Below are 23,054 nucleotides of genomic sequence, written 5' to 3'. Positions count from 1 at the left end.
GTCTTTCTTGTTGTGCTCATACTGGAATTTACAGAGTCTTCTTGTCCTCTTGTACCTATTTTAACATTTTATGTGTATTTATGTGTTAAATAAAATTGTTTATTCTTATGATATATGGTTTCTATGCTCCTTTTATCCTCCAGTGTATATTTGTGTATATTTGTGTTTAGCATTTTTCTAAATTTAAATGTATCTGCTTGTAAGACAGGCAGTTATACCACACAAAATAGTTGCTGATTAACATCCCCATATGTCTACTTTAGATTGGCATAGGTTTTTTGAACATCCTTTTATTTTTCTAGGAAGTTACAAGGCTTAAAACCATAGCAGCAATTTCTCACATTTTCTTTATTTTTAATTTTTTTTGCAAAATCTTTTTTTATTAAACAATAAAACATTGCACAGATACAATCAAAGACCGTAATGCATATCAAAGAGAGAACAGGTCATACACATTGTTCAACAAACAAAATATGTGGGTACATACATACAAAATCATAATAAACCGCCCTATCAGCATTGCACAGCTAATAACATCCTATAAAAAACAGGCAATACCCAAGTGAAAATAAGACCGTATCTACCTCTCGAGCCATAAGTTCTGACAAGTAATACACATTACGTAAGTCAAGCATTAGAAGACAACAAAAAACACAAGAAATAACTACTTCCGATATCTCAACACATATAAAATATCCAGCAAGTATAAACATTACGTTATGATATACATAAAAGAAAATATGAAACTCAGTAAAGTAAGCACTTACACCCCGGAAAGGGGGGGCACAAAGCCATCCCAGATATAGTGTAAAAATACTAAACAGGGCAATTGTACCTAAACCAAAATAACAGTAATAAGACAGAGTGAAATGTCATATCACGAGGAACTGGTCTTACCATTGCCATGAGCCAGCCATGCACCCCACACCCTAAATATTTATCTCTAGAATGATTCACCCAAACTGCTAATTCCTGAAGCCTGCAAATATAATGCATTTTATTTAACCAAAGTGCCACCGTAGTTGGGTCAGTTTGTCTCCAGAGGGTGAGAATGAGCAGTTTAGCTGCAGAGATCATCAGACTCGGAAGACTATGTAGAGAAGGGGTAAAACCCGGTTGAGGCAGCCAAAGCAGTATCAATTCAGCAGTCATCTTTATGTTTTCAAAAAAATGTCAAAAGCCTATTTTTTCAGGGACCAGTTCAGTTGTGAAGTGGCTTTGAGGGCCTTATATATTAGAATCCCACAATAAGTCACTGCATTTTAAAAACGTAACCCCTCAAAGTATTCAAAACAGCCTTTAGAAAGTTTCTTAACCCTTTATCCGTTTCACAGGAATTAAACCAAAGTAGAGGTGAAATGTACAAATTTAATTTTTTTTTGTTGCAGAAATTCATTTTTTATCCATTTTTTTGTAACACAGAAAGTTTTACCAGAGAAATCCAACTCAATATTTCTTGCCCAGGTTCTGCGGTATTAGGAAATATCCCACATTTGGCCCTAGTGTGCTAATGGACTGTTGTACAGGCCTCAGAAGCAAAGGAGCATGTAAGCGGGTGATGCTGCCCCTTTAAATTGAACTGTCTGCCAGTGCAGCCTCCATGTTTGTTGCTAGCTGCGTTCCCTCCTCTGTGAGGTGATGTCTACACCTATGCGTTATCTGTTGCATGCCTGCCATGTTATGTGCAGCCACTAGGGGTCACTGCAGGATGAGTGAGATAGAGATGCCTGGCAAAAAACAGGAAGGTGTGTATGTGTGTGTGTGTGTGTGTGTGTGTGTGTGTCACACAGGGATGTGAGAGAGAACTGCTGCAGCTTGGAAGGGAGTATTGTTGAGGATAATATCCTGTATAAAGTTAATACTGTGAAAGAACCAAGAGACTGGGACAGAAAGTCAATGGACTAAGTACGCAGTTGTTAAGTGACTGTTTGCTCTCTGAAGCAAGAAGTCTTGTTGTGTTGTTTGGGATCAAAGAAAAGCATTATCATAAGACCGGTTGTCGTATTCTATCAAGAACCCCCTACATAATTTGGCGTAGTCGGCAGGATCACAGAGGAAAATGGCACAGGTGCCAATGACCCGAACATGATGTTCCTGGAATTCGCTTGCAGCAGAGATTGGCCGACTTAAATGGGTCGTGGCAAGTATTGGAGACCGCGCCCATAGATACAGGGGTAGTGCAGCTGAGCCTCGCTTGTGCTGGAGGTGCAATCGACTTGGATATTTGGCCAGGGAATGCTGGGACCCAAGGGGTCATAGAGAACAAACGGCTCACATCAAACAAATAAGGACTACTGCTGTGGGCAGAGCGATGGAAAGCCCAAATAGAGACAAATCTACATCCTTGCACAGACTTTCTAGTCACTGCTCCATGGTACTGGCAGGTCAGCCAATGAATCGGCAGTTTAACCAAACCTGAAAGAGAGTTCATGCCACCAAGGTACAAAGGACATTGAGGTGGTTCCACATACACAAAGGATACGGCTTTATTCACAGTAACTACATCAGTAGTGACGCGTTTGTCCAATGGACTGCTATAAAATGAAACCGTACACGCAAGTGCTCTCATAGCCTCTGGAGTGGAGAGCAGGTGGATTTTGATTGGGTAGAAGGTAAAAGAGAAGTAGAGGCTGCCAATGTGACAGGTCCCGGCGGGGCCTTGGTGAAAAGGAGCAGAACTACTCCAAATAGAAGGCGTTCCCGTCAGTGCTCATTTCGGCTGAAGGAGGCTAGTGCCGCTGAGAGTCCAAGAGATAAAGACTTCACTGCTGCCACCAAGCCGTCAACAAGTCACCTACTCAGGGCTGCCCTTGGAAGTACCAATGCCTAGAATGGAGAGCGGCTCCGAGCATAGGGTGATGGGCACATGCCACATTGACTCATCTGTTCAGCCCAGTGAGCGAGAGGTCCAGCGGTTAGGAGTTGCTCCACAGCCGGAGGAGGCTTCAATGGTCGTCAGAGTGGGGGAGCCATTGTGTCGGAAGGCTCTGATAGAATCTGCCCTCCTAGCTGTTCAGCGGCAGAGTCCAATGCCAGCAGATGCACAAACTGAGGTGAGGCTGCCGAAGGTGGAGAAGCCCCAGAATGACACTGAAGTGAAGACATCTGCTCCACAAGTGTATGAGACTGTTACCGCAGCACAGATGAATGCCTGGTTCGCCTCTGTGAGTGCAAGGGACTGCACTCGAAAAGCCCTGGGGAAGTGTAAGCGGGTGATCTGTCTGCCAGTGCAGCCTCCATGTTTGTTGCTACCTGCGTTCCCTCCTGTGTGAGGTGATGTCTACACCTATGTATTATCTGTTACATGCCTGCCATGTTATGTGCAGCCACTAGGGGTCACTGCAGGATTAGCGAGATAGAGATGCCTGGAAAAAACGGGGAGGGGGGGGTGCGCACGTGTGTGTCTGTTTGTTTGTGTGTGTGTGTGTGTGTGTGTGTGTGTGTGTGTGTGTGTGTGTGTGTGTGTGTGTGTGTGTGTGTGTGTGTGTGTGTGTGTGTCACAGGGAAGTGAGAGAGAACTGCTGCAGCTTGGAAGGGAGAGAGTTTGGTCTCCCAGTGCCTGGCAAGAAGCTGCAGGATGGAGGTCCTCCCTACAAGAGAGGGAATGTGGGGGAACGAGGAGGCTACCCTGTGTGTAGAAGGAGGAGAGCGGGATGCTGAGGAGAGAAGGGAGCCACCATTGGATGGAGTGCAGAGGATGTCAGTGAGAATGGAGCCTGACAGGATTAGCACAGAGAGAGAGAGAGATTGGAGAGCTGGATCAGGAGGACTTCAGTAAAGGAAACCACAACAGGAGATAAGTGTGCCCTTCCTCATGAACTCATGATCTGGACTGCCATGGTGAATTGTTGACTGATAGCAGAACTAGAGGGACATTGGTATTACTCTCCTATAAGGATAGAAGTGCATTGGGACGTTCCAGACCTATTACTGCTGTTCACTAACGTCTTAAACCCATGTCCCTGTGGCGAACGGAATAGTGACTGTATTAATTGTTGAAGATAATATCCTGTATAAAGTTAATACTGTGAAAGAACCAAGAGACTGGGTCAGAAAGTCAATGGACTAAGTACGCAGTTGTTAAGTGACCGTTTGCGCTCCGAAGCAAGAAGTCTTGTTGTATTGTTTGGGATCAAAGTAAAGTATTATCATAAGACCGGTTGTCGTATCCGTTATTCAATCAAGAACCCCCTACAAGCACCTAGTCGATTTTGGAGCCTTCTTTTTATTACAATACATTTTAGGCACCATGTCAGGTTTGAAGGCCTCTTGCGGTGCCCAAACAGTGGAAATCCCGCAAAAGTGACCCCATTTGGGAAACTACACCCCTCAAGGAAATTATCTAGGGGTATAGTGAGCATTTTGACCCCACAGGTTTATTGCTGAACGGCTTCCATGCTAGGCAGACCGGGAGGCCAGTATTAGGCCTACGGTTGCCATTGCAGCCACCGGAACCCCGGCAATTTCATTGCTGGGGTGCCGATGAGCTACAAACTCCTTAAATGCAGCGATCGCTTTTGACCGCTGCATTTAAGGGGTTAATGGTGGGGATCTAAGCTAACTTCGGTTTACCGCCATTACAGCCAGATGTCAGCTGTAAGATACAGCTGACATCCGGGGATGGATGCCACTGGCTTCTGAGCCGGTGCCATCTGTCTTATGGATACGGCAAAATGCGGGAAGCACTGGCTTTCCATGTCGTATCCATACGACAAATATCGGGAAGGGGTTAAATAATGCATCCTGGTGGTATCTTTTCCCTAGGTGAGTGACTCACATGCAGCCTCAAATGCGTCCAGCGTTCTGAGACCTTTCCATCAAAGACCGCATTAACTTTTTCAGCACTTTGTACTACAGTACCTTTTCTGTGGGATCGGACCAGACGATAACTTTCGCTCCCCATGTGCCTCAGTAAACCTTGAGCACCCATGACCCTGTCACTGGTTCACCGGTTATACTTCCTTGGACCACTTAGGTACTAACCACTTTACATTCTGAACTCCACATAAGACCTCAGATCCCTGAGATTTTTCCTGATTCCAACACATCAACTTCAAGAACTGACTGTTCACTTGATGCCTAATATAGCCCGCCCAGCCCTTAACAGGTGCCATTGTAATGAAATAATCAATGTTATTCACTTCACCTGTCAGTGGTATTAATGTTGCACATTATATATGGTGTAACAGCCATAGTGACTGCAAGCAGCGCCACCAGGCATGGGGGAGCCGTGCCAGCGGGCGGCACGGCCCCCCTTATGCCGCCAGCCCCGAAGCAGCCGCTATGGTTGCTGCAGTGGTAGTTACGCCACTGCTTGCTTGCACTGAATCCCATATCCTTCCGGTCCGCAGGACTGATGGGTTCAGTATCAGCGGGTCCTGCGTGTCTCTGACACGCAGGATTGAGCTGCTATCGATCACGTCTAAATTCATAGCTTAGATGTGATAGATTACAGGTGGATCCTGCGTGGACCCGCTGTCACTGAAACCGTCAGTCCTGTGTACCGGACGGATTCAGGTCTTTGCGAACGATATAGCTGCACTGTATACAGAATAGAAAGCAGATGTATCACAAAAAGTAAAAATAATTTTTAATAAAATGTATTTAGGAAATTGCACCAATCACACTGATGCACAATTTAATTTTTTTTAAAAACAAAATTATGTGAAAGGTGTACATAGCCTTTAACCCCTTCCTGCAAATGGCCATTACTGTACGTCCTTTTTAGCAGTGCGTTCCCACCAATGGGCGTACAGTAACGCCCTGAGGATGGAGCGGGCACAGGAGCTGTGCGCGCTTCATCTTCAGCGAGTATCGGCTGTAATATACAGCCGACATCCTACTGCAACGGCGGCGATCACAGTTATCTCCAATCGCCGCCATTTAACCCCTTGAATTCCGCTGTCAATAAAGACGCGCCATTTAAGTGGTTGACACAGAGGGAGGGGGCTCCATCTGTACCCCATTGGCCCCCCGCGAAAAATCGCGGGGTGCCGATAGTTGCCCAAGGCAGGACGTAATAGGCTTAACTGTCAGTTGTAAAATAAGTAAGTAGAACACTGCACATAAGTAGTGCAGTGTATTGTACAGGGGATCAGAAGATCAGATCTTCAAGTCCCCTAGTAAGTATATAAAAAAACGTGAAAAAAGTAAAAAAAAAATGTTTTGGATAAATAAATAAAAGTTTTATGTAATAAAAACAATAATCACCCTGTTTCCCTGATCAAGTCCTTTAGAATTAGAAGAAAAAAAACAACAACAAAAAGACTATACATAATAGGTATCGCCGCATTCGGATTGGTCTGAACTATAAAAATATCATTATTTATCCCGCACGGTGAACACCGTAACAATATAAAAATAAAAAACAATGACAGAATTTCCTTTTTTGGTCACGTTGTTTCCAAAAAAATGTAATAAAAAGTGATCAAAAAGTCGCAAGTACCCCAACATGGTACCAATAAAAACTACAGTTTGTCATGCAAAAAACAAGCCCTCACATAGCTCCGTAGACAAAAAAAATAAAAAAGTTATGGCTCTCAGGATATGGTGACACCAAAACATTATTTTATTTAAAAAAAAGTGTTTTTAGTGTGTAAAAGTAGTAAAACATATAAAAACAATATCAATTTGGTATTGCCATAATTGTATCGAACCGCAGAATAAAGTAAACATGTTGTTTATACTGCACAGAGAACACCGTTAAAAATATAAAAAAAAGTTAGAGAATTTCTGTTTTTTGGTCTCATCACCTCACAAAAAATGTAATAAAAACGGATCAAAAAAAATCGCATGTACCCCAAAATGATACTAATAAAAACGACAGCTCCTCCCATGAAAATCAAGCACTCACATAGCTCGTCAACGGAAAAATAAAAAGTTATGACTGTCGGAACGCAATAATGCAAAATGACTGCCCAGACTAATTTATATGTGCAGCAGTTCTTCACCTGAAGCCCCACATCATCATTTGCAGCCCCCACTGGTAGACCCTGCAAATGCAGCGGAAAATATGACATTTTGGGATCTGTACTACATATGGGGCATAGTGAAGAAGTCAAAGATTAGGCAATGCTGGAGTGCGGATATTTTGTACAATACCACGGATGCCCTTTATAACTGCGACTCCTACACCCAATAATCTGGCCTGTGCATAAAGGATTGGTTCAAAGCGTACGTCACTATCCATGGATAATTTTATTATTCATTTACCCCATTATTACATCATCCTATTATGACCTATTGCACTCCGCCCAGCTTACATATACCCTGATGTACTCCACATAGCTTACATATACCCTGATGTACTCCGCCCAGCTTACATATACCCTGATGTACTCCGCACAGTTTACATATATCCTGATGTACTCCACCCAGTTAACATATACCCTGATGAACTCCGCCCAGCTTACATATACCCTGATGTACTCCGCCCAGCTTACATGTACCCTGATATACTCCGCACTGCTTACATATACCTTGATGTACTCTGCACAGCTTACATATACCCTGATGTACTCCGCCCAACTTACATATACCCTGATGTACTCTGCACAGCTACATATACCCTGATGTATTAAGCCCAGCTTACATAAACCCTGATGTACTCCGCCCAGGTTACATATACCCTGATGTACTCCGCACAGCTTACATATACCCTGATGTACTCCGCCCAGCTTACATATACTCTGATGTACTTTGCCCACCTTCGATATACCCTGATGTACTCCGCCCAGCTTACATATACCCTGATGCACTCCGCCCACCTTACATATACCCTGATGTACTCCGCCCAGCTTACATATACCCTGATGTACTCTGCACAGCTTACATATACCCTGATGCACTCCGCCCAGCTTACATATACCCTGATGTACTCCACACAGCTTACATATACCCTGATGTATCCCTCACAGCTTACATATACCCTGATGTACTCCTCACAGCTTACATATACCCTGATGTACTCCTCACAGCTTACATATACCCTGATGTACTCCGCACAGCTTACATATACCCTGATGTACTCCACATAGCTTACATATACCCTGATGTACTCCTCACAGCTTACTTATACCCTGATGTACTCCGCTCAGCTTACATATACCCTGATGTACCCCTCACAGTTTACATATACCCTGATGTATTCCGCACAGCTTACATATACCCTGATGTACTCTGCAAAGCTTACATATACCCTGATGTACTCTGCAAAGCTTACATATACCCTGATGCACTCCTTACAGATTACATATACCCTGATGCACTCCGCCCAGCTTACATATGCCTTGATGCACTCCGCCCAGCTTACATATACCCTGATGTACTCCGCCCAGTTTACATATACCCTGATGTACTCCGCCTAGCTTACATATACCCTGATGTACTCCGCCCAGCTTACATATACCCTGATGTACTCTGCACAGCTTACATATACCCTGATGCACTCCGCCCAGCTTACATATACCCTGATGTACTCCACACAGCTTACATATACCCTGATGTATCCCTCACAGCTTACATATACCCTGATGTACTCCTCACAGCTTACATATACCCTGATGTACTCCTCACAGCTTACATATACCCTGATGTACTCCGCACAGCTTACATATACCCTGATGTACTCCACATAGCTTACATATACCCTGATGTACTCCTCACAGCTTACATATACCCTGATGTACTCCGCTCAGCTTACATATACCCTGATGTACCCCTCACAGTTTACATATACCCTGATGTATTCCGCACAGCTTACATATACCCTGATGTACTCTGCAAAGCTTACATATACCCTGATGTACTCTGCAAAGCTTACATATACCCTGATGCACTCCTTACAGATTACATATACCCTGATGCACTCCGCCCAGCTTACATATGCCTTGATGCACTCCGCCCAGCTTACATATACCCTGATGTACTCCGCCCAGTTTACACATACCCTGATGTACTCCGCCTAGCTTACATATACCCTGATGTACTCCACCCAGTTTACATATACCCTGATGTACTCCGCACAGCTTACATATACCCTGATGTATTCTGGGTTTAACAATTTATGGGGTGTTTGTCTAAAGTGGCACAATCTGTGCACAACACATTGGGCAATGAAATAGCATATCGGTGGAAAATGGCACTTTTCAATCTGCAACATCTACTGTGCACTAAATTCTTCAAAACCTTTGGGGTCAAAATGCTCACTACACTTGAAGATACATTTTTTGAGGGGTGTAGTTTGCTAAATGGGGTCACTTCTCAGGGGTTTTCATTGTACTGGTACCGAAGCGCAATGCAACATGGCGCCAAAAAACTATTTTGTAAAATCTCCATTCCAAAAACTAAATTGCGCTTGTTCCCTTTAGACCCTTGCCGTGTGTCCAAATAGCAGTTTACAACCACATATGGGGTATTTCCCTACTCAGGAGAAATTGTGAAACAAATTTTGGGGTGTTTTTTCTCCTATATTCCTTGTGGAAATGAAAAATTATGAGCTAAATCTACATGTTAATACCTAGAAGCTCCAAGCCAGACAGAAAACCTGTTTCAGCAGTAACGTCCATATATATATCAGCACTAGAAATAGAATACCTATCAAGATATATATAGACAATAAATCCAGAATATAAATCACCAGTAGTACAAATATAGCACTAACCAATATATCAAAAAATATCTTTATTTAGAAAATATTTTTATAAAAACATACATAGACGATCACACAAGATGTAAGACAACACATAATAAAAGTGTGGTAGTCGTATGAGGAGTCGAAAAGTGCATCACATTATATATACATGTGATAGGGCAGTATAGTATATAGGTATTAACAACACTGTACAAAAACACCTCATGAATTGCCAATACATAAGTATGTCGTCACAGGATAGGAGGTACAGGTGAAAAGGTGAAAGAATGATCAAAGATCAAATTCGTATCGAATACCAACCCGTATTTTGCATGTCTGCCCCTCAATAGAACAACCACAAACCACAACCAGACACCCCGACGTATGTTTCGCCGTTAGCTTTTTCACCTCCAGTGCATTGTAAACGCGACATGGCACCGAAAACCATTCCAGTATAATCTGCGCTCCAAAATCCAAATGGTGCTCCTTCTCTTCTGAGCACTGCCGTCGGTCCGTTTATTACCACACCTGCGACATGCCTTAATACGTATGGCATCCAGAACCAAGAGAGAACTGGTGGGCATTCGTTACTCTGCCCCAATATGCTCTGCATTCATTTATTCCCCAAGCCAAGAACTCATCTCAGGGGCTACAGTGCATCTGCGGTGTGTATAGCCAAACAGCTACGTCCTGGTTGCCAAATTAATCTCATAGATTGTAAGCTCTTGCGAGCAGGGTCCTCACTCCTCTGGTTTGAATTGTAAAGAAACTTTGTCACTATGTAATGTCTGATATTGTTTGTTTCATGTTCCCTCTAAATTGTAAAGTGCTGCGTAATGTGTTGGCGCTATATAAAGATTATTATTATTATTATTATTATTATTATTATTAATATTAATTGCCAACCACTGCTAAAGTCAACTATTTATGCTGAATTACAAATCACTTTAGTTATTTACAATGAGTTGTCATTTTATTTGCTTTAATCTGTATCTTGCACAGTTTTGAATCGACATCTACATTTAGTAACTAGATGTTTGTGAGGTTGTTACCACACACAGAGGGTTGAGGACTGATGGAATGATTACAGAGAACAAGATGATCTTTGTACAAACATTTGTCCTTCAAATCTCTGTATACTGAGGAAGGTGCATTGCCCTTGGGACCAAAAAGACTAAAAAAAAAACAGTCATTGCACCATGATACAATTAATAAAAGTAATCGCATACTATAGGGGTCGCAGCGGTCGCAGTTGCGACTGGGCCCCGAAGCCAGGGGGCCCGTGGCCCCCCGCACCACATCAATAAAAAGTTACTATAGTAACTCGGGCCGCGGACCCCTGTTACTATAGTAACTGACAGTACTTACCTTCCTGGTTCCGGATCGCAGTGGAGGTCCTGACGTCACAGCGATGTGCGCAGCGCATGACGTCACAATACTATGCGCACAACATCGTGATCCTGGATAGAGTCAGGACAGAACTTCCGCCGCGGCTGAACAGGAGGGTAAGATTAATATCCCTGTCTGCTGAAGCTGATTGGCGGGGTCCGACTCCCGGGAGCCGGCCAATCAGCTGTTTTGAAGGGGCAGCAGCACTCGTACGAGAGCTGCTTCCCCTTCATTCTAGTCACTTGCTCACACTGTGAATCCGTGTCGGCGATTCACAGTGTGAGCAAGTAAGGGAAATGAAGGGGAAGCAGCTCTCGTACGAGCGCTGCGACACCTTCAAAACAGCTGATTGGCCGGCTCCCGGGAGATGGACCCCGACACATCAGCTATTGTTGGCCTATCCTGAGGATAGGCCATCAATGTTTAGGGACTGGACAACCCCTTTAATCCTACGATGTGGCAGGCATAGAGGGCCCATGAGACAGAATCACAGATTGTGTGATGCTGTCTGGTGAGCCCTGTATCTAAGCCAATCACATGGTAGGCTTAGATCCATGGCCCATGTGTGATCCTCTCTGATGGGCCCTGTATTTAAGCCTACCATACTGTATAAGATTACTGTCAGCTGGACCCTGTATCTAAGTCTACCTTGTGGTAGGCTTAGATACAGGGTCCCACAGACAGTATCACACATGGGCCCTGTATCTAAGCCTAACACATGTGTTTCTAATAGTTTTTTGTGTTTTCTTACAGGTTCGGTCGATTCGAGGACTACTTCGATGACGGCTTTTTTTATTATCAATAAAATGGTTAATGAGGGTTGTGTGTTTTTTTTTTCTTATTTCAATAAAATATTTTTTCTATGTCTTTGTGTTTTTTTTTAAATTATATTACTACCGCCTTAGTAATGGCCGCCGGCTGATTGACAGCATCCATTGCTAAGGCGGGGCTTAGTGTTAGCAGGTGCAGATGCTAACACTAACCCCCATTATTACCCCGGTACCCACCGCCACCAGGGGTGCTGGGAAGAGCCGGGTACGATCCAGTACCTGACCATCTGTAGCAGGGACAGGCCAGAAACCGAGGCCCTTCCCACCCTGGTGATGCTAGGCTGCGGCTGCTTTATTGTATTTGGCTGGTTCTGAAAAAGGGCGGGACTCCACGTGATTTAAAAAAAAAATAATAATAAATAATTGGAAAGAACTATGTGGGGGTCCCCCCCAATTTTCATAACCAGCCAGATACAACACAGCAGTACCAGCCTAGCATTACCAGGGTGGGAAGGGCCACTGTTTTTGGCCTTCCCCAGCCTAATACTACCAGCCTGCGGCACTACAGATGGTCGGGTACTGGTTCGTACCCGGCTCTTCCCAGTACTCCTGGTGGCGGTGGGTAATAATGGGGGTTAGTGTTCGCCTCTGCACCTGCTAACATTAAGCCCCGCCTTAGTAATGGAGGTTGTCAATCAGCCAGCGGCCATTACTAAGGCAGTAATAATAAAGTTTAAAAAAATACAAGCACATAGAAAAAAATATTTTATTGAAATAAAAAAACACAACCCCCATTAACCATTTTATTAAGAATAAAAAAACGATGTCATTGAAGTAGTCCTCGAATCCGACGTAGTCCAAAAAACACAAACACACAAAAATAATTAATAACACATAAAAAAGCAAAACAATTATTATTCTTACCTTTCCTGGGTCCAGCGCTGGAGCCGCAATGTCAGGTAGCTGGGCCCTATATCTAATCCAATCATGTGTGATACTGTCTGCTGAGCTACTGTATCTAATCCTATCATGTGTGATACTGACTGCTGGGCCCTATATCTAATCCTTTTATGTGTGATACTGTTTGCTGAATCACTGTATCTAATCCTATCATGTGTGATACTATCTGCTGAGCCATTGTATCTAATCCTATTATGTGTGATACTGTCTGTTGAGCTACTGCATCTAATCCTATCATGTGTGATACTGTCTGCTCAGCCACTGTATCTAATCCTATCATGTGTGATACTGTCTGCTGGGCCCTATATCTAATCCTATCATGTGTGATACTGTCTGCTGAGCCACTATATCTAATCCTATCGTGTGCGATACTGTCTGCTGAGCCAATGTATCCAATCTGATCATGTGTGATACTATCTGCTGGGCCCTATATCTAATCCAATCATGTGTGATACTGTCTGCTGAGCTACTGTATCTAATCCCATCATGTGTGATACTGTCTGCTGGGCCCTATCTCTAATCCTATCATGTGTAATACTGTCTGCTGAGCCAATGTATCTAATCCGATCATGTGTGATACTGTCTGCTGGGCCCTATATCTAATCCAATCATGTGTGATATTGTCTGCTGAGCCACTGTATCTAATCCTATCATGTGTGATACTGTCTGCTGAGCTGTGTATCTAATCCCATCATGTGTGAAACTGTCTGCTGGGCCTTGTATCTAATCCTATCATGTGTGTTAGGCCTGATTTACACGAGCGTGTGCGTTTTGCGCGCGCAAAAAACGCTGCGTTTTGCGTGCGCAAAAGGCAATTGACAGCTCCGTGTGTCATCCGTGTATGATGCGCGGCTGCGTGATTTTCGCGCAGCCGCCATCATAGAGATGAGGCTAGTCGACGCCCGTCACTGTCCAAGGTGCTGAAAGAGCTAACTGATCGGCAGTAACTCTTTCAGCACCCTCGACAGTGAATGCCGATCACAATATACACCAACCTGTGAAACTTAATTGTCATCCCGGGAGGTCGGACTGGAGGAAGAAGCCGGGACTTATCGGTAAGTCCGAACTTCTGTTTTTTTTTACAAGTATATGTATATTGTGATCGAAAGTCACTGTCCATGGTGCTGAAACAGTTTAAGTCTTTCAGCACCGTGGGCAGTGACTGTCTCCTGACGTCGCGTACCCGAACATTTTTTGCCGGGTTCGGTCAAAACGAGTTCGGCCGAACCCGGTGAAGTTCGGTGCGCTCATCTCTAATTTGACACTCCGTTTGGATGTTTGTAAACAGAAAAGCACGTGGTGCTTTTCTGTTTACATTCATCCTTTTGACAGCTCTTGTGCGAATCACGCAGTTCGCACGGAAGTGCTTCCGTGCGGCATGCGTGGTTTTCACGCACCCATTGACTTCAATGGGTGCGTGATGCGTGAAAAACGGACGATTATAGAACATGTCGTGAGTTTTACGCAACGCACTCACGCTGCGCAAAATTCACGCATCGTCTAAACAGCCCCATAGACTATTATAGGTGCGTACGACACGCGTGAAAAGCACGCGCGTCGCACGCGCGTATAATACGCTCGTGTAAATGAGGCCTTACTGTCTGCTGAGTCGCTGTATCTAATCCTATCATGTGTGATACTGTCTGCTGGGCCTTATATCTAATCCTATCATGTGTGATACTGTCTGCTGAGCCGCTGTATCTAATCCTATCATGTGTGATTCTGTCTGCTAGGCCTTATATCTAATCCTATCATGTGTGATACTGACTGCTGAGCCACTGTATCTAATCCTATCCATAGTTGATAGGGTATAGATATGCTGTCTCCTATACACACACATATGTATTGGGGCTATTTCCCCTGACATTTTAAGTCCTTAGTGACGCCCCTGGCTGCTGGTGCTGCATTGTTAGGTCACTAAGGCTGGGTTCACATGACCTATATTCAGGCGTAAACGAGGTGTTTTACGCCTCGAATTACGCCTGAAAACACGGCTCAAATACGTTGGCAAACATCTGCCTATTCATTTCAATTGGTTTGCCGACGTACTGTGCCGACGACCTGTAATTTTACGCGTCGCTGTCAAAAGACGGCGTGTAAAATAACAGCGTCATCAAAGAAGTGCAGGACACTTCTTGGGACGTAATTTGAGCCGTTTTTCATTGACTTCAATGAAGAACAGCTCCAAATTACGTCCATAATTGACGCCTTGCAAAACGCGAGTACGAGCAATTACGTCTGAAACGCAGGAGCTGTTATCTCCTGAAAACAGCTCCGTAATTTCAGACGTAATTGCAGTTATCGTGTGCACATACCCTAAGGAGAACCAGTGATGCAGCTGAAAGCTGCGGACCGTCGGCCATGAGAAGTTTGCGGGGCTCAATAAGAACTTTTGCATCGGGGCCCTTGAGCCTTTAGCTACGCCCCTGCGCATACATTTTCAAATTAGCGAGGATATAATGAAATATCAAGGATTAAATTCAGTGATGCAATGTAATTCTGATACATACATTATTTTAAGAACACAGAAGTCAATTCTGACTAAAGTGATTGAGATGTCACCTTAGCATCCCCGGAGTCCTGCAAATCTTCCTGTTTATGCAGCATACGGGATCAAGGAGTGTGTCACCGTACAACTAGAAGGATTTCTCATTGTCTGCGATAGCTTAGAGACTCCAGGACACCAGAATACAGCTATATTCCGTCATTTCATTTCCGCACTGCTGCCGTCTTTCATTAACCCACCCAGAACGGAACAATTCGGGTTATAAATGTATATAAGAGAATTTCTCAAAATATAATCCCCAATGGTGAATCTTCAGACTAACACATTATTGATATACAGCATATTAGACACTTGGGCCCCCTGAACACAATGCGTATTACATATGTTTTTTCCGCGTGGATTTGCATGCAGCAAATCCGCAGCTTAATACAGTACCAGCAAATGAGATTCCAGGAAATATCATGTACACTCTGCAGTATTTTTCGTTACGGAAATTGACCTGCGGTGTGTTTTTTTTAGAATCCGCAGCATGTCAATTTATCATGCATTTTCCGCCTGCGAATTCTTTCTGCCTAGTACTGTGGAAAATCGGACTAGAACGAAAACATTGTTGAATACGCACACTGATAAAGTATTCCGTTCCGTAAATTAACAATTTTACTGCCTGAAGATAGAACGATTAAAATTAATTTTATTAAGTTGTTTCATTAAAATGAGCCATCTTAGCCCCAAGTAACAATGTAAACAGGCTCAGATAAGGTGGTCAGTAATAAGGAGAGGTGTGCTGATGTGATAGTATAGTTGCAAACACCAAGCTCCACCTCACCCCTCACGATATATTATACTGACACACCTCACTGACTGACAGACAATCCAACGCGTTTCAGTGCCACATAAGTAAGTGACACATCATCAGGGATTATCGATTCAATTCGGTATTGTGTTTGATTTCACTGTTAATTCAGCCGGCTAGCACGATTGTGTGCTTGTTCAAAACCTCCCGGCGCGTGTACGACACTAATGCCTTGGCCGCACACGCGCCGGCAAAGTTCCGGTCTATTTGACAGGTCCAGGCCCACCCACTGTGCTGATGTAGCTTAGGCCCAGCACCAACCCGCAGTGACCACGTCAAGAGAATGACGTTGCAGGGTGAATGCCGAGCCTCCTTACTGGCCACCAATCAGCTCTGTTACGGACGCCGCAGCGTCCTGTGTTGCCATGGAGATCTAGAGGCGGATACACTCTACCATACACGATCCAATACCGCAATGCACATACGTCTCAGCACAAAAACAAACAACCACACAAACACACCAACTGCATCCTGAACATAATCAGAAATTGAATATCTATATTTGATGGAATACCTTTGTGATAAAAGATCCTTGCGATCCAAGTACCATTCTGTTAACGCAAAACGGAGTCAACCGGAGAACCAGGACCAGCCCATAACGCACGAACTGTACCTACTCCAGATGCCCGAGACATTCAGTGTCCGGCACCAAACCGCAATAACAGTGGCAAGGTTGCAGAGCCTACCAACCAGCCATAGTATGACCAACATACCAGCAAAACGGCATTGAATAGAAAGCGGTGTATGGTAGAGTGTATCCGCCTCTAGATCTCCATGGCAACACAGGACGCTGCGGCGTCCGTAACAGAGCTGATTGGTGGCCAGTAAGGAGGCTCGGCATTCACCCTGCAACGTCATTCTCTTGACGTGGTCACTGCGGGTTGGTGCTGGGCCTAAGCTACGTCAGCACAGTGGGTGGGCCTGGACCTGTCAAATAGACCGGAACTTTGCCGGCGCGTGTGCGGCCAAGGCATTAGTGTCGTACACGCGCCGGGAGGTTTTGAACAAGCACACAATCGTGCTAGCCGGCTGAATTAACAGTGAAATCAAACACAATGCCGAATTGAATCGATAATCCCTGATGATGTGTCACTTATTTATGTGGCACTGAAACGCGTTGGATTGTCTGTCAGTCAGTGAGGTGTGTCAGTATAATATATCGTGAGGGGTGAGGTGGAGCTTGGTGTTTGCAACTATACTATCACATCAGCACACCTCTCCTTATTACTGACCACCTTATCTGAGCCTGTTTACATTGTTACTTGGGGCTAAGATGGCTCATTTTAATGAAACAACTTAATAAAATTAATTTTAATCGTTCTATCTTCAGGCAGTAAAATTAGAACGAAAACATGAAAACGCGCCGAAAAATGCATTAAAGTGTAAAAAACGCACCGAAAAACGCATCAAAAAATGCACTATCCGGAGCTGTTTTTAACTGCAAATTTCCTGCGAATGGCTGCATTTTTTGTGCGTATTTTCCGCACCAAAATACTCAACATGTGCATGTAGCCTCAGGGTCTGTTCACACGTGGCAGATATGCTGCAGAAATTTCTGCAACTGTTTCATATATATGAATGGGGTTGGTAAAAATACATATACATGCAGAAAAATCCCATTCAGATGTATGAAATGACTTTTCAGTCACAGAAAAGTCTGCAATAAATCTGCCACATGTGAACATACCCTTAGAGTATGTTAACACGGCTTATGTTCAGCCGTTCTTCGGGCCGTAAACGGCCGAAAAATCGGAAGCAGAACGCCTCCAAATATCTGCCCATTGATTGCAATGGGAAAAAACTGCGTTTTGTTCCGAGGGGGTGTTTTTTTTAAAAAAACGCTCGCGAATAAGAGGTGCATGTCACTTCTTGAGCCATTTTTCATTGATTCTATAGAAAAACAGCTCAAAAAACAGCCATAAAAAACGGTCCCTTGAAAACAACTCCGTATTTTCAGCCGTTTTTTGCTAAGCGTGTGAACATACCCTTTCTTTGTCTTCATTTAAAACAACATTAAATACCTACGGTAGGTCATTTTATTAACCCCTTCCCGCCCAATCACGTACATTTACGTGATTAAAGCTGGTGGCTTACCGCCTTTTCACGTAACTGTACGTGATGGAGATGAAGCTGGCTCAGGAGCTAAGCCAGCGACATCACCGCCGGGTGACAGCTGTATGTTACAGCTGTCACCCTGAGGTATCGGCCAGGACTGGAACTAGCATCCGATCTGGCCGATTAACCCCTCACATGCTGCGTTCAATAGAGATCGCAGCATGTGAGGAGTTTATAGCCACCGGCACCCCAGCAACGTGATCGCTGGGTTGCCGGTGGGTGCAAAGGCGATCGGAGGGCTAATACTTACCTCCCGATCAGCCTGTAATGGAATCCTCCTATGCCCCGTCATCAGCAGTGGGTGTCCGCTGTATGTTACAGCGGACACCCCGATCTATCGCCAGGAACTGGAGCTAGCTCCGATTCCTGGCATTAACCCCTTTCAATGCAGCGATCCATTGTGATCGCTGCATCCTAGAGGTTTGTAGCAAATCGGCAGCCTTGCCACGCGATGGCAAGGCTGGCGACTGCTACTATGGCATTACGTAAGCTGATCGGCTTGCTGTCAGTGGACAACTGACAGTTCCAATACATTGCACTACATAGGTAGTGCAATGTATTAGAACATCAAACAAACAGTTGGACATTCAAGTCCCCTAGTGGGACTAAAAAAAAGTAAAAATAAAAGTTGTAAAACATACAATAAAAGTTTCAAGTAATAACACAAAACACAATCGCCCTTTTTCCCTTATCAAGTCATTTATTATTGAAAAAAAGAATAAAGCCATACATATTTGGTATCGCTGCGACCGTAACGACCTAAACTATAAAAATATTATGTTATTTATTCCGCACAGTGAACGCCGTAAAAAAAAAAACTCAAAAACACTGCCATAATTACTGTTTTTTTGGTCACCGTCTTCCAAAAATTTAAATAAAAAGTGATCAAAAAGTCGCATGTATCCAAAAACGGTACCTATAAAATCCATACCTCGTCTCGCAAAAAACAAACCCTCACACCGCTCCATCGACGAAAAAATTTAAAAGTTATGGTTCTCACAACATCGCGACAGAAGAAATACATTCTCTTTCCAAAAGTAGTTTTATTGTGCAAAAAGTTATAAAAAAGTTCTATAAATTTGGTATCGCCGGAATCGTACTGACCCGCAGAATAAAGGTAACATGTAGTTTATAACGTACGGTGAACGCTGTATATAAAAAAAACAAGCTATGGCAGAATTGCTGTTTTTTGGTCACCTTGCCTCCCAAAAAAAGGATAACAAGTGATCAAAAAGTTGCATGTACCCTAATATGGTACCAATAAAAGCTACAGCTCGTCCCGTAAAAAAAGAGCTCTCATACCACTACGTCTATGAAAAAATAAAATAAGTTAAGGCTCCAATAATTCAGGAAAGAAAAATATCCAGTTGTGCCGGCCCGAGGGGAACATTTCTTCTGTTTCAAAAGGCGATGTATCGAGGGCGTCCGTATTATACCAGGACAACACTTTCCCGGCAAAATTCCCCAAACTGCCAAGGTGCAGAGTGTGGACCAAAAGGGGGATAAGGAAGGACGCCAGTTATCAGTGCGACACCGGCCTGTGCAGAAAGGATCGATCACAGCGTAACACACATCTATGGATCATTTTATTATATTTTTTACCTTATTATTATACCACCTGACTATGCCCCTGACTGATGTACTCTGCCCAGCTCACATATGCCCCACATTATAAACGGAAACAACAGTGATACTCCAAACAAAACTATTACCAAGCAAATTCCACGCTCCAAAAGCCAAATGGCGCTCCCACCGATCTGAGCCCTACAGCATGCCCAAACAGCTGTTTATGTCCACATATATGGCATCGCCATACCCGGGAGAACCCTTTTAACAATTTTTGAGGTGTGTGTCTCCAGTGGTACAAGCTGGGCACGACATATTTGACAATGAATTGGCATATCTAGGGCAAAATTTTAATTTGTACCTTCGGCAGCGCAATCATTTATGGAAAAGACACGTGGGGTGAAAATGCTCACTACACCCCTTAATAAATGCCTTGAGGGGTGTAGTTTCCAAAATGGGGTCACTTCTCAGGGGTTTATTTTATTTCACATCTGAGCCTCTGCAATTGTGAACCAATACTTTATATGTCGCCAAATTAGGCCTCAATTTTACATGGTACTCTTTCACTCCTGAGCCCTGTCGAATGTCCAGGCAAAAGATTAGGGCCACATGTAGGGTGCTTCTAAAACCGGGAAACACTGCATAAAAATTGAGAGCTGTCTTGTTATGGTGGCACAAGCCGGGCACCACATATTGGCGTATCTAAGGAAAAATTCCCATTTTCACTCTCCCACATCGTGTGCACACGAATTTCTGCAAAACACCTGTGGGGTTAACATGTTCACTACACCCCCTAGGTGAATACCTTGAGGGTGTTGTTTCCAAAATGGGGTCACTTCTGGGGGGGGACTGTTTTGGTTCCACAGGGACTTTGCAAATGCAACATAGCGACCAGAAACCAAATGCAGCAAAATCTGTACACCAAAAGCAAATGGCGCTCCTTCCCTTCTGAGCCCTGCCGTGTGTCTAAACAGCAGTTTATGACCACGTGTGGGGTATTGCCGTACTCCAGAGAAGTTGCTTTACAAATGTTGGGGTTCTTTTTTTCCTTTTATTTGTTGAGAAAATTAAAAATTTTGAGCTAAAGCTACGTCTTATTGAAGAAAAAGGATTTTTTTTATTTTCACTGCCCAATTCTAATAAAATCTATGAAACACCTGTGGGGTCAAAATGCTCACTACACCCCTAGATGGATTCCTCAAGGAGTGTAGTTTTCTCAATGGAGTCATTTTTTTGGCGTTTTCACTGTTTTGGTCCCTTAGGGGCTTTGCAAATGCGACATGGCCTCCGCAAACCATTCCTGCTAAATTTGAGCTCCAAAAGCCAAATGGCGCTCTTTTCCTTTTAAGCCCTGTCGTGTGTCCAAACAGCTGTTTATTACCACATGTGGGGTATTGTTTTACTCGGGAGAAATTGATTTACAAATGTTGCGGTGCTTTTTCTCCTTTAGTCCTTGTGGAAATTAGAAAAAATTAGCTAAACCTACATTTTCTTTGAAAGAATGTAGATTTTCATTTTCATGGCCCATTTTCAATAATTTCTGCAAAAAACTTGCAGGGTCAAAATGCTCACTACACCCCTAGATGGATTCCTCAAGGGGTGTAGTTTTCTCAATGGAGTCACTTTTTTGGCGTTTTCACTGTTTTGGTCCCTCAGGGGCTTTGCAAATGCGACATGGCCTCCGCAAACCATTCCTGCTAAATTTGAGCTCCAAAAGCCAAATGGCGCTCTTTCCCTTCTAAGCCCTGCCGTGGGTCCAAACAGCCATTTATTACCACATGTGGGGTATTGTTTTACTCGGGAGAAATAGCTTTACAAATGTTGCGGTGCTTTTTCTCCTTTAGTCCTTGTGGAAATTAGAAAAAATTAGCTAAACCTACATTTTCTTTGAAAGAATGTAGATTTTAATTTTCACAGCCTACTTCCAATAATTTCTGCAAAAAACCTGCGGAGTCAAAATGCTCACTAGACCCCTAGATAATTTCCTCAAGGGGTGTAGTTTCCCAAATGGGGTCACTTTTGGTGGATTTCCACTGTTTAAGCACCGAAAGAGCCCTTCAAACCTGACATGGTGCCTAAAATATTTTTTAATAAAAAGGAGGCCCAAAATCCACTGGGTGCTCCTTTGCTTCTGAGGCCTGTGCTTCAGTCCATTACCACAGTAGGGCCACATGTGGGGTATTTCTAAAAACTGCAGAATCTGGGCAATAGATATTGAGTTGCGTTTCTCTGGTAAAAACTTCTGTGTTACAAAAAAAATAGATTAAAAATAAATTTCTATAAAAAAAATATGAAATATTGAATTTATCGACCAAATTTTTCCACTATCATAAAGTCCAATGTCTCACGAGAAAACAATCTCAGAATCGCTTTGATAGGTAAAAGCATTCCGGAGTTATTACCACATAAAGTGAAATATGTCAGATTTGAAAAAATGGGTCTGGTCCTGAAGGCCAAAATGAGCTTGGTCCTGAAGGGGTTAACCTTGTAAAAACTGTGCAGATATTTTTTCTGTTAAATAACCATTGCATTTCCGATATCAATGAGAAATTGAATCTGATCACATCCAATGGCACATTTCTTCCCAAAAGCTATGGCTAGTGTATGCTCAATACCCAATGTTTGATACAGGCAGAAGGCTAGTGCTGCAGAGATTACATGCGCCACAGGATGGGTGATCACCCTCTTTACCCACATATGGTCTCTTCATTAGCGCATTTATTAACCTATTACAGAATTGGGAATGTTACACAGTAAGGTATGTTCTGTTCTGCAGAATTCGCAGCGATTCACTGGACATTGTCACATCACAAAGACAGATAAGCAGATGACACTGAGGGCAATTTATTAAGACTGGCGTTTCATATGCCAGTCTTAATCTAAAGAAAGTTGCAGTAAAATTCACCAAATGTATTGAGAGGTGCACTTCTTTTAATACATTTGCTTCTCTGGCTATCTGTGTGCCAGAAAATCAAATTGAATCTAGTCCAGCTATTTGCTGGAGCAGATTTGCGCTCTAATTTGCCACTTTTCTGTCGTAAATTATAGTAAATTTATGGGGCCGCAGTGGCCTCGCCCCTCTGCTAAGCCCTCCCACCTTTTGGAAATGATGAAAGTAGTGTGAAAATTGAAAAGTCAAAAAATTTTGCTGCAATAAGCAAGTTTTTGCGCAAAATGTGACTTTTCTACTCCAGAAAAATGGCGTAGAGTGCTTCATAAGTTGCGCCCCATTGTTCTTGGTGTGTGTATTCTGGTGCAAACACG

At 43.5% G+C, this 23,054-nt stretch overlaps 1 protein-coding gene across 2 annotated transcripts in view; it reads right to left on the bottom strand.

Annotated features, from left to right (window-relative positions):
* PLRG1 (pleiotropic regulator 1) overlaps positions 1-23,054 on the bottom strand; it is a 115,954-nt gene that overhangs the window by 90,079 nt on the left and 2,821 nt on the right. The gene's annotated exons all lie outside the window — the stretch shown is intronic.

This window comes from Rhinoderma darwinii, chromosome 1 (assembly GCF_050947455.1).
Source record: "Rhinoderma darwinii isolate aRhiDar2 chromosome 1, aRhiDar2.hap1, whole genome shotgun sequence".
NCBI classification, from domain to species: domain Eukaryota; kingdom Metazoa; phylum Chordata; class Amphibia; order Anura; family Rhinodermatidae; genus Rhinoderma; species Rhinoderma darwinii.
This window is presented reverse-complemented; position numbering and strand designations above follow the sequence as displayed.